We start from the raw sequence: 27,105 nt of genomic DNA on the forward strand, positions 1-27,105 counted from the left end.
TAGGTCCGTGCTAAATGTAATGCAAAAGACTTCGAAACAGCACGGCACAGAGATGCCCCCCCAAGATCTCAAAATGCTATTAGTGTGGGCACGCTCGAACTGTCCCGAGGTGAATTCCAGTACGATTTATAGCCTTGGTACGTGGGGCTCAATTGAAGTTAAACTCTCGGACGCGGCAACAAGAAGCGGTAAGACGGCAGCAGGACTTTTAGCCCCATGGCGTATCTTGCTTGAGACCCTGAAAGAGCATAACAAAAAGAAAACACAGGGACCGGCGGCACCCGCAGCCCCCACAGCACCTCCATCAAGCGACACGGTGGTGGGGGCGGTGGGTGGACGGGACTCCCCAGGAAACGACCCAGACAATCCATTTGACCCAGGGCCGATCGATCCGGAACAGGAGCCGGACCTCTATCCGCCCCTTAATGCGCCTTGCTGTGTCCATCTTACGGCCCCTTTGGAACCACCGCCCCCTCAAGAGACGGGGCTGCCCGTGAGTGCGGACTGCTCACAACCCCCCCCACTGACCCGGCCTTCTGGGAAGGATCCATTGCCCCAGGGCCGCTCGGCGGGGCGTGACTACACCGGCCGGGTACACCCACCACCTTCCTTCTTCCTTCCCTCCTTTCCTTCCTGCCTTCCTTCCCCTCCCGCCCGGCCCTTCCTCTCTCCACCTGGTGCCACCTCCGCCCAATGCCACTACTGCCGAGCAGCAGGAGGAGGAACGTGGTGAAAGCGGAGCAGGCCCTCAGCCTCAAACCGCATCACGAGCTCAAATTTAAAGAGCCTTTCACAGATGTTGTCACCACAAACCTGAAGCTCGGCAATCCTACAGATGGAAATATGTGCTTCAAAGTTAAGACCACAGCACCATGTAGATACTGTGTAAGACCTAACAGTGGAATTATTGATGCAGGAACATCAATTAATGTTTCTATGATGCTACAGCCTTTGGACTATGATCCTAATGAGTAAAGTAAACACAAGTTTATGGCAAAAAAAACCAAAAACCAAAAAACAACAACAGTCTATGTTTGCTCCAGCTGATACTTCAGATATGGAAGCAGCATGGAAAGAGGCAAAACCAGAGGAACTCATGCATTTGAAACTTAGGTGTGTGTTTGAGCTACCAATGGAAAATGATACACCTTATGACATAGAAATGAAATTGTATCTACAACTGCAACAAAGACAGATTCTTCTGTAATGTCTGAATCAATAAGTCCCTGTTCGGAGGCACCCAGCTCGAGCTGTAATTACTGCACGTGTGTTATTAAAATTTAATTATCTAATTTGCTTTGATTTGGCTCTGAACTTTTCTGCGGGAACCTAGGGTCGGGCTCTGTTATGGTGGCTGACAAGCCTAATTTCCGTAACAGTTTGGCAACCCAGGTGGGACCCTAGGCGACCATTGTCAGGGCCTCTCATCTCCGAACGATCATCTGGTGCCATCGGGTGAGTTCACCTGGGATCTTTGGCAACGAGAGGCACCGAAAAGGTGAGTCTTAAATTCCCGTCTAAATTCTAAATTCTGGTCTGGTAACAGTGCACTATAAGGGGTACGCGGGCTGGCCACCGTAAGGCGTACCAGGGGATGGGTGCAAGTCCCATCCCCAGGGTTTGAGTGGGTTTTAAGTCCCAGCTCGGTCCGGCCGGAAAGGGGAGTGTGCAGCCTGATCAGCATAAGGCGCACTGCAAGACTGTAAGACAGAAGTCTAGAGTCACTGTGACTGGTGTGAGTGTGAGCAGTACTGTGTGTGCGAGTGTGTATAGCCTGGGAACTGGCTGGGGCACCCGTTGGCTGAGGAAGCCGCCCGCTTCAGCCTCGGGTGGTTAAAGCCCCAGGTGGTGTGAGTGCGGTTCCCAGAGAGTGAGAGAAAGAGAGTGTGTGATTTAAAAAAAAAAAAAAAAAAGTTGGTCCAACTATGTCAGGAGGATTGCCCATTCCTGACAAAGGAGGAAAACCCAGCAGAACCCAGCAAGGGACTTTTGATCAGCAGGCTAAATTGTCCCATGATTTCTTTTTTTTCTCCAAAATGCAAAAGCGCTGCAAAAAACTTATCATAAGAGACCAAGCCCAAAATATTATTCGAAGTTGCCATGGCTCACGTGACTGAAATTCCCTATTACCCAACTGGCTAGGCAATAGTGGAACGTACCCATCGTACTCTAAAAAACATGCTTGAAAAACAAAAAAGGGGGAATAGCCCCGGTGCCTTCCCACAAGAGCAACTATGGAAAGCCTTACATGTTCTCAACCTCTTAAACCATTATACAGACCAAAGTGCAGTTAATAAGCATTTCTCATGCCCTACGTGGTGAGAACAGCCTCGGGTTCACTATAAGAACCTGGAAACAGGTCAATGGAGTGAACCGGTAGACTGAATAATATGGGGGAAAGGTTATGCTTGTGTCTCTACAGGTAATGGGCCTCGTTGGATGCCTGCACGGCTGATTCGACCTGTTGACGCATCCCTCGAAACACCAAACGAGGACTGAGAGCCAGTTAAGATGAGCCCATGTCGGGACATTTACTGGCAATACCTGCCTGCCTCGTGCAGGGTCAATATCTATTCATAAAAGCTTACGGCGACTACACGACCTTACTAAAAAGTTGTAGATAGAATCAGAGTGGAACCCTTTTGAGGGATAGGACTGGACGTTAGGTTTGGGGTTGTGGGTTAAGAAGGTACTGGCATGTGGATTGGTAATCTTGCTAAGATTTTTAGCTCTTGCTATCTATCTCCACTGCTTAATAAGCCTTATGCAGAGAATGACTCGAAGGGCTTTGCATCAAGTACTTGTTGTACAAATACACACTGCATTGGCAATATTTGGTTTAGAAAATAAAAAAGGGGGAGATGTAGGGGCGGACAGCGAGGGATTGGGCAAGATAGAGTTAAGGAGCCAAAAGGCTTGGGAGGAATAAATAGCAGTATGTAGATAAGGTAGTAGCCCCATGGAATGAGAAGGAGTGATGATGGGAACATGACCTTCGAGAAAGTACCGATCCGGGCTAGAGCTTATATAAAGGGCTTGCTTGCTTGAATAAAGTTGATTCTGATCCAGCACATCGGAGTCTGTGAATCAGACTGCCACAGGAGAGCAAGAAAAAGAGGGGTGATGCCAGCTCACAAGCTTCACTCAGCTCCCTCCCTGCCCCAAACTGTTTCCCCCTTGGGTAGCTTTGGAGGTGATTTCACAGCTCCCAGTACCTCCCAAACACACTGAGGCCCCACCAGTGACCCCAAGGAAAACACCATCTCCTCCTCAGCAAGCTGAACACCAGCCTGCTTTTGGATAGCCATAGCACAGACAGGCACAGACAGCCATGGCACCGGGCACTCTTGGAAAGCCGCAGCCTCCCTCCACCTCGGGAACATCTTCACTGGGAAGGCAAAGAGCACACCATGGCCAGGAGGCCAGGAGTCTCCATCCTTGGAGATACTCAGAACCTGTCTGGACACAGCCCTGTGAAACTTGCTCTAGTTGACACTTCTCAGAGCAGGAGGGGTGGGACTAGACAAACTCCAGAGGTCCTTTCCAACCATAGCCATTCTGTATAATTCTGTGTGAGTTCAAGAACCAAACCAGAAACAATCTAAAATGATTTCAAAAGGAAAAACTTATAATTTTTCTCACAGAGAAGAGCAATAAATAGAAAACTGAGGTTTCTGATAACACTATTGGTGCAAAATTCACAATCAGATTTAACACTTCTCATGTAATTTCATTGTTCAGTTTGCACTATATTTCAGTAGTGCAGTTTCCAGAAACTTGTCAAACCTATCTGTTCATATATAAAATCCTCTTTTGCCATGTCTTTTGCAATTTATGTATGTGACTACAAACATAATGTATCTTAAACTCTTTAAAGTATCTTAAACTCTTTTCTCTCCTATATCTTTATAAACTCCTTGCTATTCCAACTATACTAAGCTTTAATATACAAAGTAAAATTTATTTGATTGTTCTGGAAAGCTAGAAAGGCTTCTATTTTGAAGCGAAGGAATAAGGTTATTAAAGCCCTTTTTCAGGGTGATCAAGGGAGGCAGACCTATAATTTTTTTAAGGCATAGCCTGCATTTAATAGTCTCATTTTCCATGCATTCATCAATCTATTGTAGTCTCAATTTTGGTTATTAATTCTTAATCTGATCTTAAAAGATTTTTCCTTGGCTAGCATATTGATTTCAGTTCTTTGTAGACATTTCCTGAAGGCCAGACACAAAACTGCAGCTCAGCTCTACGTGTAACACTTGCTTTCTGCGAACTACCTCAAGACTTGCAATCTTCTCAGAGGGAATGACACCCAAATGATATCTTTCTTCTAAAGGTGGAAAATTACTTTTAAGTTAACACTACATTTAATTACTCTAAACTACATTAAAAAAAAAAAAAGAAGCTTCTGGAATGTGCGCTGCAGTTAATATGTACCAAGCAGCCTTTAATTCTTTTAATAATACCTTTAAGGATACAACTATCTTACTATCGGTAACTAAAATCAGAAATCATCCTGATATTTTATTTCAATGGGAATTTTTTTTTGTTTTCTCTTTTAAAAATGAAAACAAATCTTACATATCAATAAGAGATAGAAGCATTTAGATACAATAGCATCATTTCTGGCTCCTACTCATAAAAGCTTTTCTAAACTCTGCTTTTGATTTTATGCTTCTCTTGTATTTCTATTAGGTGCAGATTCAATGACAAAATGATTAATAACATCTTCATGGGGATATGTCAAAAATACCAAGAATGTGTAGTAACTGTAATAGCACATGCAAGGGTGTAGCTCTACCCTTTTGTGTTCAGTCTTTGTTCAATATAATTTTTAAAAGAAAGATTACTTTACAAGCCAGCTAAATTTTAGTGTTTGCATTAACATTAGTGTCCTTATTTCCCAATTTCAACTTTTTTTTTTTTTTTTTTTTTTTTTTTTTGTGATGAGGACAACTCAGTTGTGATGGTCCTGTAAGTAGCAGTCAAATAACTAAGCTGTCATACACAAATTAATATTGGGGTGGGTGGAAGAGAAAATTAGTTGGTAAGGGTGTTGGTTCCAAAGACTTTGTTAAAGGAGATTGCTACAGCCCATAAGCAGCTGAGTAGAAGGGTGCCATATAACAGTTATATAGCTAAGCAGCTATGGATATTGTACAGTGTGTATGTAAATACACTTGTATTATTGATAAGAGATTATAGTTTAAGGAGATGTTAGATAGCAGATCATTTTTGTTCAGAGATTATTTTGTATGCTGTGACTATCTGTTATTTGTGTAGCTACAATATTTGATACATTCTATATTGAGATGATTAAAGATGTGTTTTTAAAAGCTTGGGTTTTTTTTTATTTTTTGTTTTTTAACCTGAAATCATGTGCAATTTTAGCACTCATTGCTAAAATTTCAGCACTTTTTTCTTAGTTTTACTTATTGGTCTGAGCAGCCTGAGTGATCCAATCAGGCTACAGCAACAGAAGTTTACAATTAAATGAGTAATCACAGCATGGGTAATGAGTAGCCAAAAGCTATACCAAACTAGTTGCAAGAACCCTACAGGGCACAGTTTACTTGTCAAATCGTTTGGCATTTATTTAAAGTTAAGAAATAGGTTTTGATGAATTGGGATTGATTTGCAAAAAATCAAGTGAATTAGGTGATTTATTTTGTGACAAGCCATGTGATTACTCCACAGCTGAAAGTCTGCAACAGGATTGTTGCTTCTTCTCTTAATCAGGGTATACCTCATACCTTCTCTTTTGCTTTGTTAATGGCCAAAGCAAGATGATATCTAAGCCTACATCTATGGAATGAAGGGGTGTTCTTTTACATTAACTAACAATGTAGTGCCTTATATCATACTAAGGATTTTGCCTTGGATTAGCAACTGTTTTGCAAGAGCTGAAGTCTACAAAGAGAAAATGTGATGTACCTTGACCTTCTGACTTCTTTGATACCTACACATCACAGGCAGGCTAGGGTTTTACTTTGTGTTAGTTAAGTTAGCACAAAATACAATTTCACTTATTTTATGAAAATATAAAAGTTGATGAGATTATTTTTTGGCTTGCTTCATCAGCTCTGTCTTCTATGTGTTTGATGTCAATCTGACTGTATTCACTTGACTGGGTATGTATTCTACCATAGTCTTCCATCATCACATTAGACGTTTAATATATTCACTGAAGAATGAAATTCTGAAACTATGAGGAAATACAGATCATTCAGTATTTTTGATCAGAATTTTAAATACAATTTCACATTTAATAAGTAAAGTATAGATACAGAAAAAAATGGTTAACAGTCAAATTAAGATAATTCTAAGAATACCTATGTGATGCAGGTCTCCACTCCAAGCCCCTAAATATTCCTGCCTTATGACTGAGTCACTTTTAGAGATCTTTGTTACAGCTAATTTGACTATATATGACTATGGCTTAATTTTTGCACTCATTAAATGAGTTCTAAGTATGTGCTAATATTAATTCTAATCAGGAGTGCTTAGTGCTTAATAGATATGAATACATATTTATAAGGTCAGTGGTAGGCCAAAGTGGAATGCAAACTGTAGCTTTTAGGTCACACATGTATGACATATTATGGTTACTTAGCTGTGAAGTAAGGACACACATTTTAAAAAGAAGTATTTTACTTCATTTTATTAACACTTTAAAACAGTAGTTAAACATATGGAAATTGCAGTCACCTTTCTAGTCTCTCATTTCAGCCAAAGATAATGCAGAAGTATCCTCCCCGTGCTTATAAAGGTTAATAAGAAATCTCTTTTGGGACAGCCATCTTCAAAAAGTTAGAAAGATGATAGTCAGTAATTACTGATTCTCAAAATTCATTAGAAGTTTGCAACTGTGGGGAGAGGGAAGGGGGGAAGTAGATAGAGTGCTTAGCTATGCTGAGGTAAAACTGGGCTTTACTTTTGTATTCGGTGTCATTTGTTTTACTGTAATACAAATTTGAGCAAAATTTGGTCCCTGATTCTTTAGGAGCACCTACTTTGCAGCGTCTGTATTGCTGATAACCTAGTCTGTCCTTTTGTGGACAAGCACATAATCAGTGATTTCCAACCAGTAATTATAGTGTCTGATACAATTTGAACTGACTTCAATTATCTTGTGTTTATACTGTAAAACGTTATAATTGTTCCATGTGGCTAACTCTGCTACCAACCTGTCCCACCTGCTTCTTCTGTTTGCATATTATGAAGCTTAGAAGTGAGCTCTCTTCCAAGCAACAAATAACAGAGTTAAACAGCCCTTCACAGCCACTGTGAAACAGCACAATACAAAAAATAACATTACACTTTTATTTCATCCTGGATCTAAGAATCTTAGGGCACTTCATAAAATTTAATTAAATCTCACACAGAGCCTCTATAGTGAAATTGCTTGCTTAGAGTTGCACAGGAAATGTGTGGCAGAATTTGTAACAGGACCCACATCTGGCTGCAAGTCCCATGCTTTTGAAATGTCACCGAAGCCATAGCCTCCTGAGAAGTTCTGCTTATTGAACACAAGCAAACTGTGATAAAAAGCCCCAATCCAAACAAAGCAATAAAACCTCATTAACATTCAAACCAAAGAAAATCAAAACCTGTTTTCCATTATAATTACACAGTGCAACAAAATCACTCATCCCATCCATGACCTGTTATTTTCATTTCTGAAGTCTTCTCAGCAGGCTTCCCAAGGGAATGAAAATGCACCCTAAAAAATGAGGCAGTTGAAATGCTCTCATGGTTGTCTTTCTTTACAAAAATCTTTTGTTTTTCACTCTGCTTGCCCGAGTTAGAGAACTTCCTTTGTCTTGCTCCTGCTATCTTGAATTCATTTCACATTTTTCCTTCCCATGCTGCCTTCTCCTCTTGTAAATTGTACTACATCAGCGCTTTTCCTCCTCTGATCACCAGCCTCCCTCCCTTATTTTGTCTGCGCTATCACACATTTTCATACCCTTTACTCAACTAGCTGTATGGACAGTTCACTTTGTGTGGTAGAATAGTTATCTGTGTATTTCCTAGTTCTGCCATCTTTCATCTTTCCTTCTCTCCAGGAGGAGCATACACCTGACCTCATCTTCACCAAACATTACTCTCTTTGTAATGTCTTTGTTGCTTGGTCCACCTGGACCATCAGTTAAGTTCTTTCTGCATTATCTATTGAGTCATCTTTTGAATCACTGATTTTTTTCAGTATCATTTTTTAAAACCTTTGCTGAGGAAAAAGATTAGATTATCACAAAATATTCTTTCAATGCAAAAGCAAAAATTCACATAATTTCATTTGTAGCCCTTTCTTTTAATAAAAAAGTGCCAATGTTTCCCATCTCAAAATGGAAACATAACTCTGAAGAAAATCCCAGATGTTTAAGAGATGTTTTTTTCACATATTTGCCTTGCACTAGATTTCTCAACATTCTTTATTTTTGGTACAGCTGTCCTGATGACTTCTTTTCTCTCAGTCCTCTCCTATCTTTGCCTTTTTTTCCATTGATATAGCTGATTCTCTTTATAATTAACTATTCTCCATGCTTTGACTATCAGTCCTCTTTTCCCTTTACAAACTTGTTCTGACAAACTCATTTTCTCCAGGATTATCTTTCCCTGCTCTAACAGAACTCCTTCACACTAAAGGCCAGATAAATGTGTGAACAAACTGACTCTACGTATTTGTTCATACCTTCTTCAATGTTGCTACTTCAATGCTGTACTAAGTTAACTTGATGGATTTCTATATCCTTATCCCCAGCTGTTTTTCTCTGCCCTTTACTCATTCCTTATAACTCCTTCTCTCTTCTTTCTCTCTCTCTGCACATCATTTTTTTCCCTCCTGCCAACACCCCAAATACAATATGATCCTCTCTTTCCCTTTTCTCTTTAATATTTTCTTTTCTCCTGGCTCTTTCTCACCCAGTGGAAGCCTGTTTTAGTTTCTCCATTTTCCATCCCTAACTATCAAAACCCTTTCTGGCAGAACAGCCTGACCTCATAAATATTTTATCAAATTGTCCTCCAGGTAGAACCTGCATTCTCTTCCAACAAATTAATCCATGCCAAGACTGTATTGTCTTATTATGCAGTTAACAAAAATGTAATGCCTTCTTTTATTCAAAGAGGAATCATGGTTGTTCTTTTCCAGACAAGACAGACCTCTCAAGAACGCATATTCTTTTTACTTGCATTTTGAGACTTGCTAAAATCCTTAAGGTGGTGAATACTTCCTTTCTCTTCCAAACTTTTTTTCATCTTTACTGAAGCACAACATAATTTCAAAATTTACAAATCGAACTTCTAAATAGCAGATATTTGAGGAGTATTGAAGTAGGCACAGAAAGAGAATCCAACCAATTTTCAGTGTTTTTTTTAACGAGTACAGAATTGCCAATTTAGCTTTTAACGTTGATGTAAGTGGGTAATAGAACCACTCGGAAATGAGGAACCTATTAGCAAATTCTGAAAAAAAAGCATATCTCTATATACCTTCAAATTCCTAGTCCTGATTAAATTGCACTATGTACTAAAATCATTTTGCAGCAATGGATGGCAAAGCAATGTCTGAAAGAATAGAAAAAACTAATGAAAAATCAGAATACCACATGTAGCTTGCACCATTTTGACTCCTATATGACTTTGTTTTTGAGTGACTACGTGAGTGAGAGGAAAACAACTGAAAGCAAAGAGAATTACACACCTTTTCAGCCAGGAGAACTTTGGATCTCATTGGTACAGTGGCTGTAAAATCCTGAACCACTGATGCATCTTATATCCATTGTGATGTATCCTAATGTGAAGTGAGATCATAGCTCAGTTTTTAATCTGTTGACTAATCCGGGCCCCAGTTCTCATGATTCTTTCCATATATGACCATTTTTTTCCTGAAACGATTGTAGATATTAGTTATTCTCTTGGATATATTTCTCCCCTTATATGCTCCGTTTCATTTTTCTTACATTTAATGGTTAGCCGTGCCATCAGTATATAGGATAATGTTTTACCTGCATCTGAATGCAAAGTGAAGCTGATTTAGACTGCCCTAACTTACATGCGAATTCTCACTAGTTGCAATTTTTCTTTAAAGACCTTGCCTATTATCAGTCACAAGAGCACTAAAGTAGTTCACCATCTTTGACCAAGCCACAAAAGCAAATTTTCTTCTTTTCCTGCTCCTCCACAACCAGAGAAATTCAAACACAGGTTAGCTCCACAGAACTGAAATACACCCTGGAATATCTATGGCAAATAAATCTCAGAGAGTGTCGAAACACATAAAATTGGATATTACTTCGATCTGAAGACATCCTTTTGACTGCATGATTTCGCACTTGACATATGGTGTGAAAATAAAAATATGTTCAATCCAAGCACTTCAGAATTTTAATGACTAATCTGATCTTGGCTATAGAAATCAAAGCAAAGGACAAGGGTGAAGATGTTGTGTAAAAACATGTTAACATGTGCTTAGGTACTATGAAGTGGAATTGTTAAAAATTAGATGCATCTGTTGGGTAACATTGCTTTAACTTGATAGTCTGTGTATTACATTAAGAAAATGCCATTAGAAATAGCCATTAGCCTGTTCCTACCTCAGTGCAGTGCTGTATGCTGAACAGAAATATGTCTGTTTTATATATTCTCTCCCTGAGTCAGAGGGCAAAAAAAAGGAGGAGCAATAATTAAACTGAGAATAAAAAATGAGTCAAATGATGACCTCCTCAGAATGCTGTCTATTCACATTTATATTTTACATTTCTGACTTGTTATGAATGAGCTAAGTTACTTAAGTTAAATTTGCCTGAGCTAAGCTCAATGATTCTGCAGCTAGGCAGCTCCCATTCCCAAGCAAGTTCATTTAGTTAATATATACAAAATTCTTTGCATCTTTGTAGTGTTCATTGTGTAAATACTGTGCTTGTCTAAACATTCATCACTGTATGAACTCAGCTTCTCCTAAGGATTTAAAGACAGACGCAAAGGTTACAGATGATGTGCTTGTCTTTTGTATCTTATTTTGGCTGACAGATAAGACAATAGTGGCTGTGCAGTGGAGCTTTTATTAATGCATCATCAGGTTTTTCTGCTCTCTATTCCCTCCTGCAAACCAAAACCATGTAAGATCAGGCCCTCTGTTATTTTTGGTTACCTCTAAATTTCCTAGTTCTCTGCTGAAAACCTCAAGAGCTGAAGTCGTTTTGCTTAAAAATGAAAATTGCCTATGCTGCCATAATTGTAAGAAGTCAGGGCCTTAGATCCCTAAGCTAAGTAAGCTACATTCCCACTGAGTTACACCTTCTGTATGATTGAAAGTGTGCTCTTTTAAAATAATGAGTGCAAATCCAATTGTGGTTATATTTGATTTTCAGATAGCATATTTGCTGGGTTGCTGCATGGTCTCTCTACTGTCAGAGACCTGTATGCCACCGGGACAGACATCATTCATAATGCAAATAATGAAACATGAAAATGAGTGGTAACATCAAAGCTGAGTGACATAGATAAATTGGGGTTGTTTCTAATTTGAAGATTTAATGCAAAAATATCTTTCAAAATATGTTATGTGTTTTTCAATCCCATAACAAGGAGGAAGCAGTCTAGTAAGATGGAGGAGTAGTTAAGCAGTGACAGATGAATGACCAAGGGGAAGCGATCAAGGTACTCAGGAGTTCCTTTGGGTTTGCAGTGTGCTCTTGTCTCATCCAGCAGCTTCAGGTCTTTGCAATGAACTTCCTCAGCCTCTGTGCCTTCCTTTTTTTGGTTTAGTCCAGGCCTGAATTCAGCTCTCTTAACTCCTCAAAGCTTCCATGAACTGTGAATACATCCTCAAATGTTGTAGTCTTTTCTTATGAATGGGCCAACTTCTGGGATGAGCTGGGACAGCTAAGGTGACCAGCTTCAAAATCTTTTCTATCTAAAGGCTCTTACACTGGGAAATGAAGGGGAAAACAGGAAATTACCAAAGGCTCTTTCACAAAAAGGCCAGGCAACAGCAGTGGCAGCCGCACAAAAACTGGTAATGGGTCATTACAGAGTTTGAAGAAAATGGTATTGCTTGAGAACTGTGTTGCTGTACAACAATAAGGGCAGACAGAAAACATTTAATGGGATTATTTTGTTTTCTTTGGTAGCAGGCTGGAGGACCTCAGAAAAACTTTGTGTATGTTGTTGTATATCCATTCATTAATGTATTTTGGGGGATGTGATCACAAAGTGTTGTCAAGCAGCTTGGAACATATCCAGTGATGAGTCTGAATGTCACACCAGACTTAAACTAAAGATTTCTCCCAGCCTCCCCTGTCTCCAGCCAGCTGCATTGAAATGGCAATATGGCCACTTCAGTACCAAAAGTAGAAAGATAGCGTTTCCAGTAATATTGCTCCTTTCCCTGACCTCAGTTACAGAAATGTCATGTCTGAATTGTGATATCCTGATGGGTTCCCTTTAACTTATTGTTCCTTGTAAAGCTCAACTACTAATGTGTATGATGCAGCATCCCTGTGTGTCAGCAGGAACACTGCTTTAATAATGTTCAGGGAAAACCTTTCCAACCACTTTGTTCACCCTTCTTTCATTCTGCTCCCTCATACTGTATTCATTCCCTGTTCTCACTGGCTCAGGTTACATGCTCACCCTTCATTCATCCTTTTTTCCTTGGCTATATTTTCATCCGCCCTCCATTCTGCCTACTGAAGCTCTCTTGTCATCTGGCTGGCCAGTAATCCAAACAAGATAATTTTGTTTTCTACATCATTCCTCAGAACTGAACTATTTCAGGATAGCAAAAATTGTCAGTGGGGCATGAGGAATTACAGCTTCTCAAAATCCACTTGGAGGAATGGGACCAGTCATAAAATTTTCCTTTTTGTGTTTTCTTTTTTACTAACTTAGTCTTGTCTTTTAGCATTTGCATGGCTTGTGGTATTTGTCAGCTAGCCTTAGTGGTTCTGACATTGTTTCGGTGATATTAAAAGCTGGCTGAAGGAGTTTGCAGTAGGATCCAAACATTCAGGTTAGAACTAGGCAAAGCAAAAAAAAAAAAGTATATATTTCTCATGAAATGTACTGAAAAAGAAGCTGAGATTTTCCTTTTTTGCAGGCTTAATCTAACTCTCCAGTGCTGAATAGACTTTCAGACAGAAAACAGGACCATGGTTATCTGAGCATCTCCTGAGCTGATATTACAGGTCAGCTCCTTAAAGAGCCTGAGTATTTGTATGAGCAATGTCTGCCACAATATGCCTCAATATGCCTGTATCAGGCCTTCAGTTTTTAGTTCTTCAGATTAAAAGAACAGAGCTGTTTTGGTCCTTCCTCTCATTATAATTACTCTAATTATTTTCACTGTTTTACAGGGAACTAAAAAGAAAAAAGAGAGAGAAACAGTGTACGTCTCCCATCTTTCTTTTCTTTCTTTTTTTTTTTTTTTGCCTTATATATTAGGAATATGTAAAATACAGATATGGCAAAAGTAAGGAGAAAAGCTTTTAAAAAAAGTAGAGATCTAGTGGTCATTCAGAACAAGCTTGATTCCAGAATAAGGTTGTAGAAGGCGAGTGCATCTCTACTATTTAAAAATTTCAAACATTCATCCTTTTTAATTAATTTTTGGGGGGAGTCAAAAATGGCAAAAATGAAAGGGAGCAAGGTGCAAATCTAGGGAGAATGATAATGAAAATTAAAATGTCTCAAGGAGAAAGACAGAGAGGTCAAGGCCACTTACAGATTTGAGATTTGGTGCAAAAATAATAGAAAACTATTATCATTTGTCCTGACTGAAAACATTACAGCCATTTCATAGCTGTAGTAGATTTAAGCTATTCCACTGCAACTAACCTACAGCAAAAAGAGATAATTGGCTATACATACTAAGTGGAATCAGGCTGATTGGCTTTACAGTGATGAGGAATAGCTCAAGCTATACAATTCTCAATGTATTACTTGCTTGAGAAGCAGCAAGACTTCTGTAGTTCATGTACAGAATCTAACAGCTGAGCAAACCTCTTTCTTCTGCGGTAAAGCACATTAAAAAAAAAAAAATCTTGCTCTCCCCCCTCCTTCCTACATAGCATTTCTCATTTTCCTTTCATGGTTGAGAGTTGATAACTGAAGTAGGGGTAAGTAGGACTTACAGCTTAACTTGGAGGTCATTTAGGGAGCAGAGTTTTGGGGAGGATGGAAGGAACACAACTCAGATCTTTGGTCAATGGTGGTGGATCAGAGAGGAAGAAAATCCACCAAAGACAATGCTACTACTAGAAGATGTGGTAGGAGGTCCTAGATGACCATTATTTTAATCTTATTTTATGTCGCTCTGTCTGAATTCTATGCCACAGAAACTATTTTAGAAAAGCTGTAGAGAAGGTAAAACTTACCAAAATAGTAAGTTGTTGTTTTCTTCTGCATTCCTCTTCCATAAAGTCAGAGGTCTTAACTACCATATGTGCTAATATGCCTCAGACAATGTCATTATTATATAGTTGAAATGCTATTGTAATACCACCACAAAGATTTAACCAGAAACCATTCCTTTCTAATGATAGAATGATCTACTTTCAAACACGGCAAAGTGATAGGGGATATCAGATCCCAGCCAAGGAAGTTCTGTTGACATCCTTCTATTTGATGTTACATTCAAATCCTTTGCAATTTTTCTGAGAGGGTTTGTCATGGTTCAGTAGGTGTATTTTTTTACCCACTTGCAAATCTTTTTCAATTCATGAATATTTCTTAAAATGCTTCTAAGATGGAAGTTGTTCATGTACAAATTGCTTGCTGGAAGCTGGAGTATTAAGTACACAGATTTGATTTTCTAGACAAACCTAAAACAATGACAGAAGAAATGGACACTACTAAAAATATCCCAAGACACAGATTTAGTGTGGCATACGCTTATCTGATGAGATCCCTCAGGCACAATATCTGAGGAATATTTTCAGTCTTGACTTTAATGGGAATGATTTCCATTTTGCCATTTCCCATTTCAGTTTTTGTCTCACTAGAAAAGATACCATGTTCTTCAGTCATTATTACTTTTGGCACCTCTACAAGCGATTAGATTGTGTATTGCCTGAATATTCCCTGGAAGATGATCTTAGGTTAAATGTAACTCCATTCATTTTTTTTAATCAATATTTTTTGCTGATACAAATAAGTAAAACTCTGTGCACAAGACCCATTTAAATCAAGAAATAATGTAAATTTCTAGAAGTTCTGTCACCTAGTTTTTAAAAAAACTTTTCTCAGTATTTAAGATAGTGCAGTTTCCTGATCCCTCATTTAAGTGGGTTTCTGTTGATTTTTGATGGTGTGGCAAAATAAAAGAAGAACCAGTCCCACATATTATCTTGATTTAAGAAATACTGTGATAGAGAGGTACCATCTCTACTTGGGAAGCTGAGTCATGCAGGTGCCAGAAGGCACAGTAAAACATTTTTTTTTTTATTTAGTCCTAGGTCATTAAAAAAGTTATCTCATTACTTGACTAGTTTTTCAAACAGATTTCAGGCTTTGATCTTCCTTCCCTTTCACTATATGAACCCAACTGCAGAACTGGTACAAACATCACCATTCTCAGTATGTGGCATTTCTCTCTCGCTTCGTTCTCGTGTAAGCAGTTGCGCAAGGTGCACGACATCGCAGAACCGTGCTATTAATCATACCTCTAGCCTGATTCATGACCTTAAAATCAGCATTTAAGCTGTTTTTCCTCTTCTGCAAAACTTAGGTACAGTTACAATTAAATTGGCTCAAGCTGTGAGTTATAAATTATAAGAAGAGAGAGGCTCATTGGCTAAAATAAGTAAGGGAATGTGTTCTGCTTATGCCACAGTATAGGATGCTGGATATCTCCATCATGTCAGTGTAAATGGCTGTTGCGAGACAGAGCTGCCATGACAGCAGCTGTAACAACTAGCCCCAAGCTGTTGCGTAGGGATCTTGCAGAGCAACTACATCTAGCAAGGCCATGCCCTGGTCCTGCTGCTCTGCTAGACATCTTGAAAGGTGTTTCCTTTCCTGTTTCTCTTCTTCTAATGCTGTTTTTGTGTACTCATTGACTTTTGCCCTGTGAACCATGCTTAGCACAATTTCAGCTGCTTTTGTGAAATATGGAAGGTCACCCACTTATATGTCTGTGCAGGCAGAATATATTAACGCTTCCGAAGCACTGGGGCCACAGAAAATAGAGGTGAAAGGCCAAAAAAAAGGAAAAGCAGGTGAAGCAATTGCTTGCTGGCAAAGTAAGGCTCCTCAGCATCCTGCATGTGCACGCCAAAAATGGGCAAGGCTCAGTCGGCAGGCTAATAGGGCAGGACTGTGCAACACAAAATTCCACTAACTTCATTGCACTGGCTGCAGTTTGGGATTGAAGGCTTTTCTGCTCAGCCCCTGCTTATTTCTGGCCTTCTCTTATGCTTGTTTTTACATACAGCTAAGGCCTCTTTTACAAATTTCTCCAGCAGCAGTGATAGGACCATTACTCCAGGAATTATAAGTGTGCCTGTGAGCCAAATTAAAGGAGATGAACAAAGTCAAAGGACTGTGTCGTATGGTGGCAGGACGCAATGATACGGGAACAGCCTTTTTTTCCAGGAACATACTCCTTTGTTGGCTACTTGTTCTCTGATACAATACTCTCCTCCTTTGGACTTTAGTTTCAATCTTTTTGTTCATATTTCTGGATTTGGCCCTTGAAATATGAGCACATGCACCCTTAAAGAGCCATTTTACAGCTGTATCTACTAGTTGTGTTCTTTACCCAAGGGAGGTAGCTATCTGTCAGTGTGTCATGTTTATTTTCCCTGTACCTTAGGAGATAGTATACTTTAGCACAGAAAGGTCCCTTGGTTTCCTCCAGTGGTTGTCTGCCTGAAAGCACTTTTTGATGTTAAAAAAAAAAAAAAAAAGTGAAATTGGAATAATTTTAGACAGCATTGCCAAAATAATTTCCAGGACAACATCTATGTTGTTACAACATAAGTGATTCTACTCAAGGGATTGATTTTACCTTCTGGGATTGTTAACTACAAAGAAAGTATAGTCTTCCAAAGTCTTCTATGCTGCAGAGATAACAAAGATTCCTGTTTTTTAATGTAGAATCCTCTCTTATTAAATAGTTTACCCCTTCTGGTTAATATTATATTCCTTACTGGGAAAGTATGCTTGCATTAAACATTCACTTGAGAAGAAAGAAAAAAAAACCATAGGAACTACTATAATAATATTGCTGTTAAACTCTGGACTGAATTACCAGTAGATAGTAGGGATATTGCAGAAACCTCACAGGGAAGAATTACGGAAGTAGCTGTCCAGAGAAGGAAGGATTTTTTTTTCTGATTCTTAGCACTTCATGATTTGCTTAAATATGTCCTTGTATTTGTTTAAAAAAAAGACTCTGCAGCAGCAGTTCTGTGTGCAGAGGTCAAGGAAAGGAACTGCTATGTTAGTGAGATGTCCCAGTTCACAGGCTAAATTGGAGGGAAACATTTTTACTCTGCCTCTCCTCTTGCAATTAACGTGAGTCAGCAGCTAATTCCCTTGACTTCTTATGAGCCTAGTTATTTTTTCTCTTTCAAGTAATCACCAGCTGATAAGATGTTCCTTTTGAATGCTAGTCTCCAGTGTATGTGGTTGCATTGCAAATAGCACACAAATCACTCACTATGTTAATAATACTGATAGACTGCTCCTGCTTTAAGGGATGTAGCAGCAGTAGTAATCTCAGGTCAGCTCCTCGCATGCACAGACCAGTCCTAGATCATCCCGTGGGTAAAGGCAAACGCAATGGGACTGTAGAGACATCTGGAATACGCAGCCTAGGACACAAGTCGCCAGCTGCATGAGTCACAGGATGTCCTAGCAGGGCAAGGGGAGGGCAGGCATAAAAGAGCTCACCCTGTCTCAGTCTCCTGTCTTCTGTGTTCTCATCCTTTGCTCTGAGTAAATATCAGTGCAGTGCCAGTGCAAAGGGAGCAATCAGAGGCAAGCAAGCATAAATGGCTTAGAAGGACTCCGTGTGTCCTGGCATGAGAAGTGATGGGAGCTTTCTCTTCCCCATTCCCCACTTTTTGTACTGGTGAGGGCTCAGCTGACCAGAGGGACCAGGATCAATGCAGCCCCATGGGCACCACAGGCATGGCTGAACTGCCCCATCCTGGCTCATTGCCTGAGGAACAGCAAGAAGGGGGTATGCAAGCTGCAAAGAAGGCTTAAACCGCCTAGCATTTTTTGTTCTACATAATTTTCAAACCCAAACATACCAGAGGAAGTTCAGCTCTCACTCCTTGAACTTAAATTCTGTTTTTGTTTTTTTCTAGTTTATATGACTTGCTGAACTTTCTTCTCTTCACACAGTCTAAAGCTTAAGCTCCAGGGATGGCTCTCAGATTCACCTTTTGAGAGTATTTTGCTTTGTCCCTTAACTACAGCTTTTTATTTATTTATTTCCATAGCTGTGTGTGTGGATGAAAGTGGAAAAAGTTTTTTGGCAGCCTCCTGCTCAGGTTTTTTCCTTGTTAAATTGTCAAGATCCATAACTAAGCCACTAAATTCTACTGAGCTTTTCTGATCCTGTTTCTCAGATTGTATTGCTGTCTTGAATGTAATATGAGAAAGGAGAGTGAATTTAAGGAATATTTATATAGTTTATTTGAACAAAATTTTAAGTTAAATAGTTAAATAACAATGGGAAACTTATTAAAATGAGAGATCTCTACACACTTTTTTAGAATTTATTTAATCAATTCCAAAAATTGGCTTTAGTTATTACTGCTCAATTTCTGGGATTTTGAGTGAGCTCTCCTTCTTAAAAATAACACCATGTTATTGCTTGAACAGGTTTAGAGCATATTTACGGACAACACAAAATAAAACACTGTATGTTTTTTATTGAAACTGGCTTGTTCTACATGTTTGTTCTGCAACGTATTTGTTGTAAGATCTCCACTTGATAAACCCAAAGAAATACAGTCCTAACAGGACTATAGTCTGGCTCAAAATTTATCCTGAAGGCTGCATTCTGCTTTCAGGTGGATAGTATATGTGTGCTCATGTGTCTGAGATGCCCATCAACTTTAATGAGCTCAATATGCCCTCTTTTAAGCATGGAATGGTTGAAACCTAAATGGAATAACAGATGTAATTGTGATTTACATTTCTAAAAGTTGTTTAATATGTTTAATATTTCATAAGAGGCTGTGATTTTTAGATATTCTTTATAGTGCCTGCTTGGATTTATTTTGAAACAGGGGGATGCATAATACTAGAATTTCATATCACTCATAACAAACTCTCATGTCCTGCTCCCTTTATAGCAAGCACAGTCTAAATTTATCCTTTCTGTTCTTCTTCTGTAAGGTTTTTGAGCACTTGCTGAGCACTTGAGCACTTGAATGTGAAGTAGTGTAAAGAAAGCAGGATAGTGCCAATAACTGATCAGTTTGTTATTTGGGACCAAACATAAAATGTGATGGTAGTAAATGGTAACTGTATATTAATGCATGAAAACTTTTGCTTGAATTGTGAGTCATGTCTGAGAGAATGTGCCTCATAATATTTCCTCAAATATTGAAGATGGAGAAATTCCTCAAGGGAAGAAATAATACTAGGGAAAAATTTATGTTTAGCTGTTTGTTGTTGAGATTCATGGGCTGAAAAAGATAGGAGAGGTGGCATCATGTGACCTCTTGGCTCTCCGTAGATCTCTCTCAATTCATATCAACAGTCTGAGAACTAGAGGATTAGGCAACACAGTGTCAACAGTATCTGATTTGGGAGAGAAAAGTACAATATGGCAAATGTTCTGGAGAGGGTCCTGACAATGCAGTGTTCCAGCTACTCAGAAGGGCTTCCAATTCTGACAGAACAAGCTGATTTCTGCTTGCAACCAATGATACTGTTGAAAACAGGGCTACCAACTGTATTATCACTGTGTGGGACCACTCACGTGCAGACTTTTGCATCTTGATATTCCACATGAAGGCCTTGCAGAATCAAGTCTGTGTTCAATACGTCAAGAGACTTGGTGATGATAGGCAGTATAGAAATAGTCATTTTATTTTTCTTTCTGATGCCATTTTAAAGCAGAAGATCCTGATGCTCTTCCAGTTATTTGATATAGCTTTCATTGTTGTGAAGAAAGCTTTTTTTTCCCTAAATTAAATAAATAAATACCAATATTCCTAACTGCAGTGTTACCATGTTTGCGACCTTCAGGTTAAGCTTCTGTGGTGAGGAAATAGTTTAGAAACCAGTGTGTTTCAAAGCGAACCTTCTACTATCATTATTTGATTTGAAAGGACAAAATAAAGTCAGGAAGGATTAAGGCATGAAGGACGCTCTTGAAAAAAAGAGGGTGGGTGGAAAGGTTAAATCGTATATACATGCTGTGAAATCATGCCCGTCAGAAGGAGACATTTGGCTCAGGAATGGCTGTTCATTCCAGCAGTGTCATTACCAAGCTTTCAGTCTGATGTGCAAGTTGGTAGGCAGCAAACAACTTCAAAATATATTTGGAGCTAAGAACAGTAACACTGTTTACATTTTGTTTTAGATTTTGCTCTTATTTCTGAATTTTGTGCAACAGATTTAGCTGATATGATTGTTGCTTAATTTACCTTTAGAGTGTTGTAATATTTCATGGATATGTGGTGAGAAGGGATCTGTGGAGCACACCTTGTCCAACCTCCCACTCCACTATGGCCAGCACTAGGTTAGGTCAGGCAAGGCTTTCTCTAGCCAAATCCCCAAAACCTCCAAGGATGAAGACTGTGCAGCTTTTGTGGGTATCCTGCTTCAGCACTGCACTATGCTCCTGGTAAAGAGGGTAAGGCTTTTCTCCTCATGTTCAGGTTAAATGTCCCAAGTCACAACTTACTTTGTTATATTGCCCCGTGCTACTGAGAGTCGTTTTGTTCTGTCATCTTTCTAACCCCCATTCAATTAGCTTGCTATTAAACCCCCTTTTTGACATAAAAAAACAAGTCCAGCCCCTTCAGCCTCCCATTAAATGGCATGAGTTCTTGGTTCCTGACCATATTAGAAGCCCTCCCCTGAGCTCTCTCTATTTTCTCAACATCCCATTTGAACTGTGGCGACCAATACTGGAGACTAGATGTGGCCTCACTGGTGCTGAATAGGGGGGATAGTAATTTTTCTCCATCTGCTCATCTCTTCTTTTAGCATAGCCCAGCATGTGGTTTGCCTCATTTTTGATTAGAGCACACTATTTGCTTATATGCAAGGTGTCCACCACAACTTCCAGGGCCTTTTCAGTTGTTTCCCAGGCTATACTGATGTATGGGATTACCTTGCCTCAGATGCAGAACTTCGCACTTCTCCATTTTGAACTCCATGAAGTTTATGTTAGCTCAGTCCACCAGACCCCTCTGTATTGAAGCTCTACTGTCTAGTATCAGTCTAATCTAATATCATCAGCAGGTGTGATGAGAGCACACTTTGTAACATCATCCAGGTCATTGAAGATATTGAACAACATGAGCCCCATTACTGACCCCTGGTGTCCTCTGCTTGTTAACAGCTCATAACCAGTTAAGCTATTGATTCCTATTCTTTGAGCATGGGGGTCCAGCCAGGCGGGGTTTCAACCCGCCTAATCATAGTCTGTTCCTCCAGCCTATGCAGCCTCAGCTTCCAAACAAGAATGATGCAGGATAGTGTCAAAAGTCTTACTAATATCAAAGCATGTTACATCCTTTGTTCACTCCTCATCTACCCAGCCTGTCATTTCATCGTGGAAGGCAATCAGGTTGGTCAAGCTTGATTTCCTCTACTAAACCCATGTTGACTGGATATGCTTGGAAATGGATTCCAAGAAGACATGGTTTGTGATCTTTCCAGGTAGCGAGAGGAGGCTGGATGAGGGTTTACCAAGGGCTTGCCTCTTAACATTCTTAAAGATGGGCACAAACTTAGCCTTCTTCCAGACATCATGAACCTCCCTCAATTGTCATGAGATTTTGTAGATAAGAAACAGCAGTTTTCACTATCTCTGTCTTTAGTGCCCCCAGGTGAACCCCACTCGGTCCCATGGTTTAACACATCTTCTCTAGGCACTTCCAAACCTGTTAATTCCCTCACTTTTGGATGTTCCTCTCCTTTCCAATTCATGCCAGCACCTCATGTGAGGTCTGGGAGCAAGCTTTGTCTGTGAAGACTGAGGCAGAAAAAGGCAATGAGTACTTCAGCATTTTCTGTAACATTCATCATGGACTGTCTTCCCCATTCAACAATGGACCCCATTTCTCTGTACTTCCTCTTGGTATTAATATGCTTGCATAATCCCTTCTTACTACCTTTTATATTCCTAAGTAATTTTAGCTCTAGTTAGTTTTTGGCCTTATATCATACCTAAGTGTCCGAGCATATGGTGCCCCTTTGTTGTCTGTCCTCATTTCCACTTCTTTTATGCTTTCCTTCTGCATTTTAGTTCATTAAATAGCTCAGGCTTCTTTATGAAGGCTGCTCAAGTTTACAGTCCTTTTTAATGTGGGCAAGACACTTTTAGAAAGAGTGAAAGATCAACTCTTGGAGCTAGATTAAAAAAAGAAAAAAAGTGATTTCCTGTTTTTATGCAAAATGAATGGACCAGATTTTTTCTGAAGTTACAACACAGTCAGGAAGCAGTCCCAAAGAACTTGCAAAATTCCGTTATGTATCAAAGAGGCCTTATTAAACCTGGGGACTATCATACAATGAATACACAATGATACTGTATTAATGTAGAGAAGACAAAACTGGTCATGAATTAACAAAGATAAAATGAGTGCCATTTTTAGCAGGTGGAAATAAGATGCACTTTTTAGATATGTTTTTGTTTTGCAGATGGAACATAAGTGGTCTTCTGCTGATGTTACACATTTTAGTACTGAGTTTCCTGACTCTGAACTGTGTGACACATTCAAGAAATTTGTATTCTTGAAGGTACTCTGAAATCAACAGGAGTTTAGAAGTTTCTTAACTAGAAAGGAACATATGGTAGTATTCATAGTTTTTAAATTTTCTGCTTTTAAACATATGCACTTTCCAGTGGCCCCTTCCAATAGCATTTGATACTCATACTTGATGTATAAGCATTATAGATTATCTGTTGCATTGTTTCCTCTGGGAGTGGTATCCTAAAATCTGTGGAGTGATAAAATGACTGGAGAAAAATAGTTAATTCCTTGCATTTCTTTCCCTTCCTTCTTCCCCCTTCTTTTTAGCAAAAGGAAACAAACATGCAAATTTCAAACAGAAAGTCCCTTCAGTTTTCTTTTTTTTCCCCCATGGAGCTTAAAATTGAGCGCACACAATTTCTTCAGACTTCTTTGTCACCTGGAACCAAAGTGTCTTTTCAAGGTTCAAGTAAGATTTCTAAATCCCTGACAGATTCTTCAATAGTCCTAAGCACCCCAGCACTCCTCCTGAATTCAGCTCAGAGTTGCAGTGGGAGGATTCAGTATATGACATCTTGTTTTCTCTTGCCTTGCAAATTGTGTCGCCAAATACAAGAGCACAAGCCAAGGACAGAGAGGATATGAAATGCCAATTATTCTGGTTTGATGTCTGTTTTCCAGCTGCTGAGTTCAGGTGCTTGAAGACCAGCAGGGTTCAGGTGCTTGAAGACCAGCAGGGTGAAGGAGGGTTATGTACTGCATGTATGCAGAGTATATGCAATAATTTTCTTATTGTTGGTTGATTTTGGTTATGTCAATTTTAGATAAATCTGGGATACTGTGAGGTTTGTGTCCCCTTTCTCTGTACCAACTTGGACTTACATATAACCACTGTAACACTTCCTCTCTAAATCACTTTGTTCAGAAGACTTTTAACATGAGTAAAGGACCTCTGCAAACAGGGAATACACAAAGCAATTATTTAATGGCTAAATCACAGAACAGTTAGCTAGAGCTGATGAGCTATTACACTAAGCATTAATAAGAAAGATGAGTCTTTGCTGTACAAGCAATCATCAGTCCAATGAGAAGGATCACCCTCCATTGCTCCTTGGAGTGGGCTCATCCCCAATATTGCTGATTTGCCATCTTTTTCCCTGTTGTTTCCTGAGGTGGTAACTATTGTTGTCTCCACTCTCCCAAGAGTCTTACCTCCTTTTGCAGTCTTACCTTTCTTATCTGCATACCTGTGGACTATAGACTACCTCACAGCTCTTACTCACAACTTAGTTATTTCCCCAGAGGACAGAGCCAAGGTTACATAACTATGCTGTATGTGAGCTAGGGCCTGATTTTTTCTCTAAGAGAGTAGTTACCTCACTGGTTCCTGAAAAGCCTGTAAAAATGAAAAAAAAAATCACTTGTTTCTCCAAGAAGGAGAAACAATGTGTTAGATGTGTAGATAGCTTTTAAAATGGGTCTCAGGCACCCGTACATTGGTGATACTCAGATTATGACAGGCAGTCCTGCAGGCTTGTACCCCAAACCTGAGGTTTCTCTTTGCTGTCACCCATCCATTCCTCAGCCTCTTCACCAGCTTCCTTTAAGAGGTCAGGGAGCAAACAATGTAATTTAATACAGCTCAGAGCATCAGTAACACATGAAGCCAACAGCAGAACAGTCTCATGTAAGAAGATGGATGATCTCACTTGCTTTAGGTCATATTTCTTTTTCCCTTCCAGGCCCTCCTCCCCCCACGCATAAGTGCTCGGCCAAGTGGAGGGGTTAATGGGGACTATGCTATGGCAGGGGATCTTTATTGAGTGCTAAAAATGCAGCTGGCTTTTAAAACCATAAAGAAAAGCATTCTGTCTGTCCAAGGGAGTCACTTTTTCCGTGATAGTATAGCACAGTTCTGCACAAATTCTACTTATCTGTCTCCCTCTGCACAGAGCAAAGAAGCAGAGTAAATGAGCCATAGAAACTCAGCCAGTTTGGGGAATTTTAAAAATTCTTTTTGAGAAGATTTCAGTGCCCACAGTTTCCTGTGTGCTAAGAAGCCTCACTGACAAATGAATGCTGAAGCATGACCTGTATGACCCTTTTAGGTCATCGGAGCTAGAATGATCTCAACCCATTTAGCTTTCAGGTTATGCGTTGGTCAAGTGAGTGCTTACTTTGAAGTCATTTCAGCTGAGAAGGGTTAAAGGTTGGCATTTGCAGTTATGACTTGTATGTCCCAGCTTTACTTTCCTACTGGCATCATAAAGTCAGTTTTCACCATAAGCAATTGAACACATTTATAAAAGTTAGGAAATAATTATTCTTACTGCATTCTTCTTCTTCCATTTCTTCTTTTTTTCTTTGTTTTCAATGTCGTTCTGCTTCGGTGCCTTTAAACTAGTTATGAAGATTTTCTGTAAACAAATAATGAATGATATTATATTTTAATTTCAACTATTGTAGAATGTTGTATTTATACTCAAGTACAAGATGCATTTTCTTTTCAGCTGGTTTTCATATACCACATAAATCCTACTCTAATGAGACCTTGCACTTGCAGGTAATAATATCAACTCCTTTTCTATGCAATAGTTAATAGAACCACCTAATAAAACAGAAAGTCTTTCTCCTAATCCCCTTTATCAATTATGTGTTCACATAAAGATCCCTCAGACTACTTGGGACCAGCATAGTGGTAAATGACAAATGAAATTTTATTACAGTCTTTCACTGATGCATGTTAAGCAGACTAGTACAGAAGCTGCAAATTTCTGTTACAGTATATCCACTGCCAAACCTTTTAGTAAGCAGTTTTTTCTCTTTTTTTTTTTAATTCAGAGAAGATAAATTATTAACAGTTTTTGGAAGGAAAAAATATTAGAGGAATTGACAAGCTGGGATACTTAATTAACTTTATTCCTCCCTTTCCAACTCATGAAAAAGTTCGTTGATTTACTTTTCAAATTAAGGAAGTATTCTTTAGGGCTGATATGTGAGCAATTGTGTAACCTCAGCATTGTGCAATGTTTATATACATATATATAAAAATGTATGTATTTCAAGAAATTTATAGCTGCCCTTAGATCAGACACTAACAAAGCTCCATGCAGGTACATGAGAATAAATAATGAGAACTGGTTACGAAAAGTAGCCCAAGTACAGTAAACTATGATGTTTGGCAAGAAAGAGAAAATACTTAAATATAATGTAACCTACTTAACAGTATATATATATATATCAGTTATCACTTAACACAAAGCTAAGGTTGGAAGAGCCTTCTATCTTTCTCTCATCTGTATTTAAAATTCAATATAATGAGAGATCCTGAGCACTGTCTATAACCCTCTGTCTACTCAATAAAGTGTGTTTGTACATGTGTGCATATAAGCCATTGTATAAACACTTTGACTTAGCTGACTTCTTCAGAAAGAGAAATTATTTTTTGGAATATTGGAAAGAGTATTTACTGGAAATGCTGTCTAGTCATTTATTATTGCTTTTAGAGCTCTCAATTATCTTACAAATTTTGACAGAAAAGTGGAGAGCTAGGAAGCTAGTTTGCCAGATTTCTTTCCTCTGCAGAAGACTGTAATGGGTGATAAGACCTTCTTATCTCCAGGTCACTAGATTGAATATAGGTCGTACTGGCAGTGATCTATGCTATGCTGGTAGTGGTTTTCATCAGGCAGCCTTCCAAGTGAGTATTTTCAGTCCAAAAGTGTTTTCTTTCAAAATCGAGAACTACACCTTTGTGTGTACAGTTATAGCTTAAATGGACAAGGAGTCTAGCTATCCTTTCATTTTGTAAGCTTGTCCTTCAAGGTAGGTTTTGAGGTATATTGCCATTGCGGACACAGCCTGTGTTAGGTTTTTTGCCGCATCTGCATCTAATATACAGTAGTCTAGATTAGAACTAGACTTTAGCTTGTTCAGGGAAGGGTCAGTGCTTCAGGAAACTGCTTAAAGCCAGAATTGGAAGAATTGTTTGGATCTTAGATGTGCAACTCTTTTGAATTGTTTTCTGCCTCCTTTTGGCTTCTTCTGCACTTTGAATTACAGTTTGCTGAGAGAACAAATAAAGAATTGCCCAAACCTATTGGAGCCCTACACAGAAATCATCAATGAAAGATATTCTATAGATGAGAATCAGATGTTATAATTACAGTTACTTACTATACTATTCAGGACAGCAACCTTATTC

At 39.1% G+C, this 27,105-nt stretch overlaps 1 pseudogene; it reads left to right on the plus strand.

The window, feature by feature from the left end:
- Window positions 1-693: 693 nt before the first annotated feature.
- Window positions 694-27,105, plus strand: part of LOC112980914 (vesicle-associated membrane protein-associated protein B/C-like) — a 35,331-nt pseudogene continuing 8,919 nt past the window's right edge.

This window comes from Dromaius novaehollandiae, chromosome 2, assembly GCF_036370855.1.
Source record: "Dromaius novaehollandiae isolate bDroNov1 chromosome 2, bDroNov1.hap1, whole genome shotgun sequence".
Classification (NCBI taxonomy): domain Eukaryota; kingdom Metazoa; phylum Chordata; class Aves; order Casuariiformes; family Dromaiidae; genus Dromaius; species Dromaius novaehollandiae.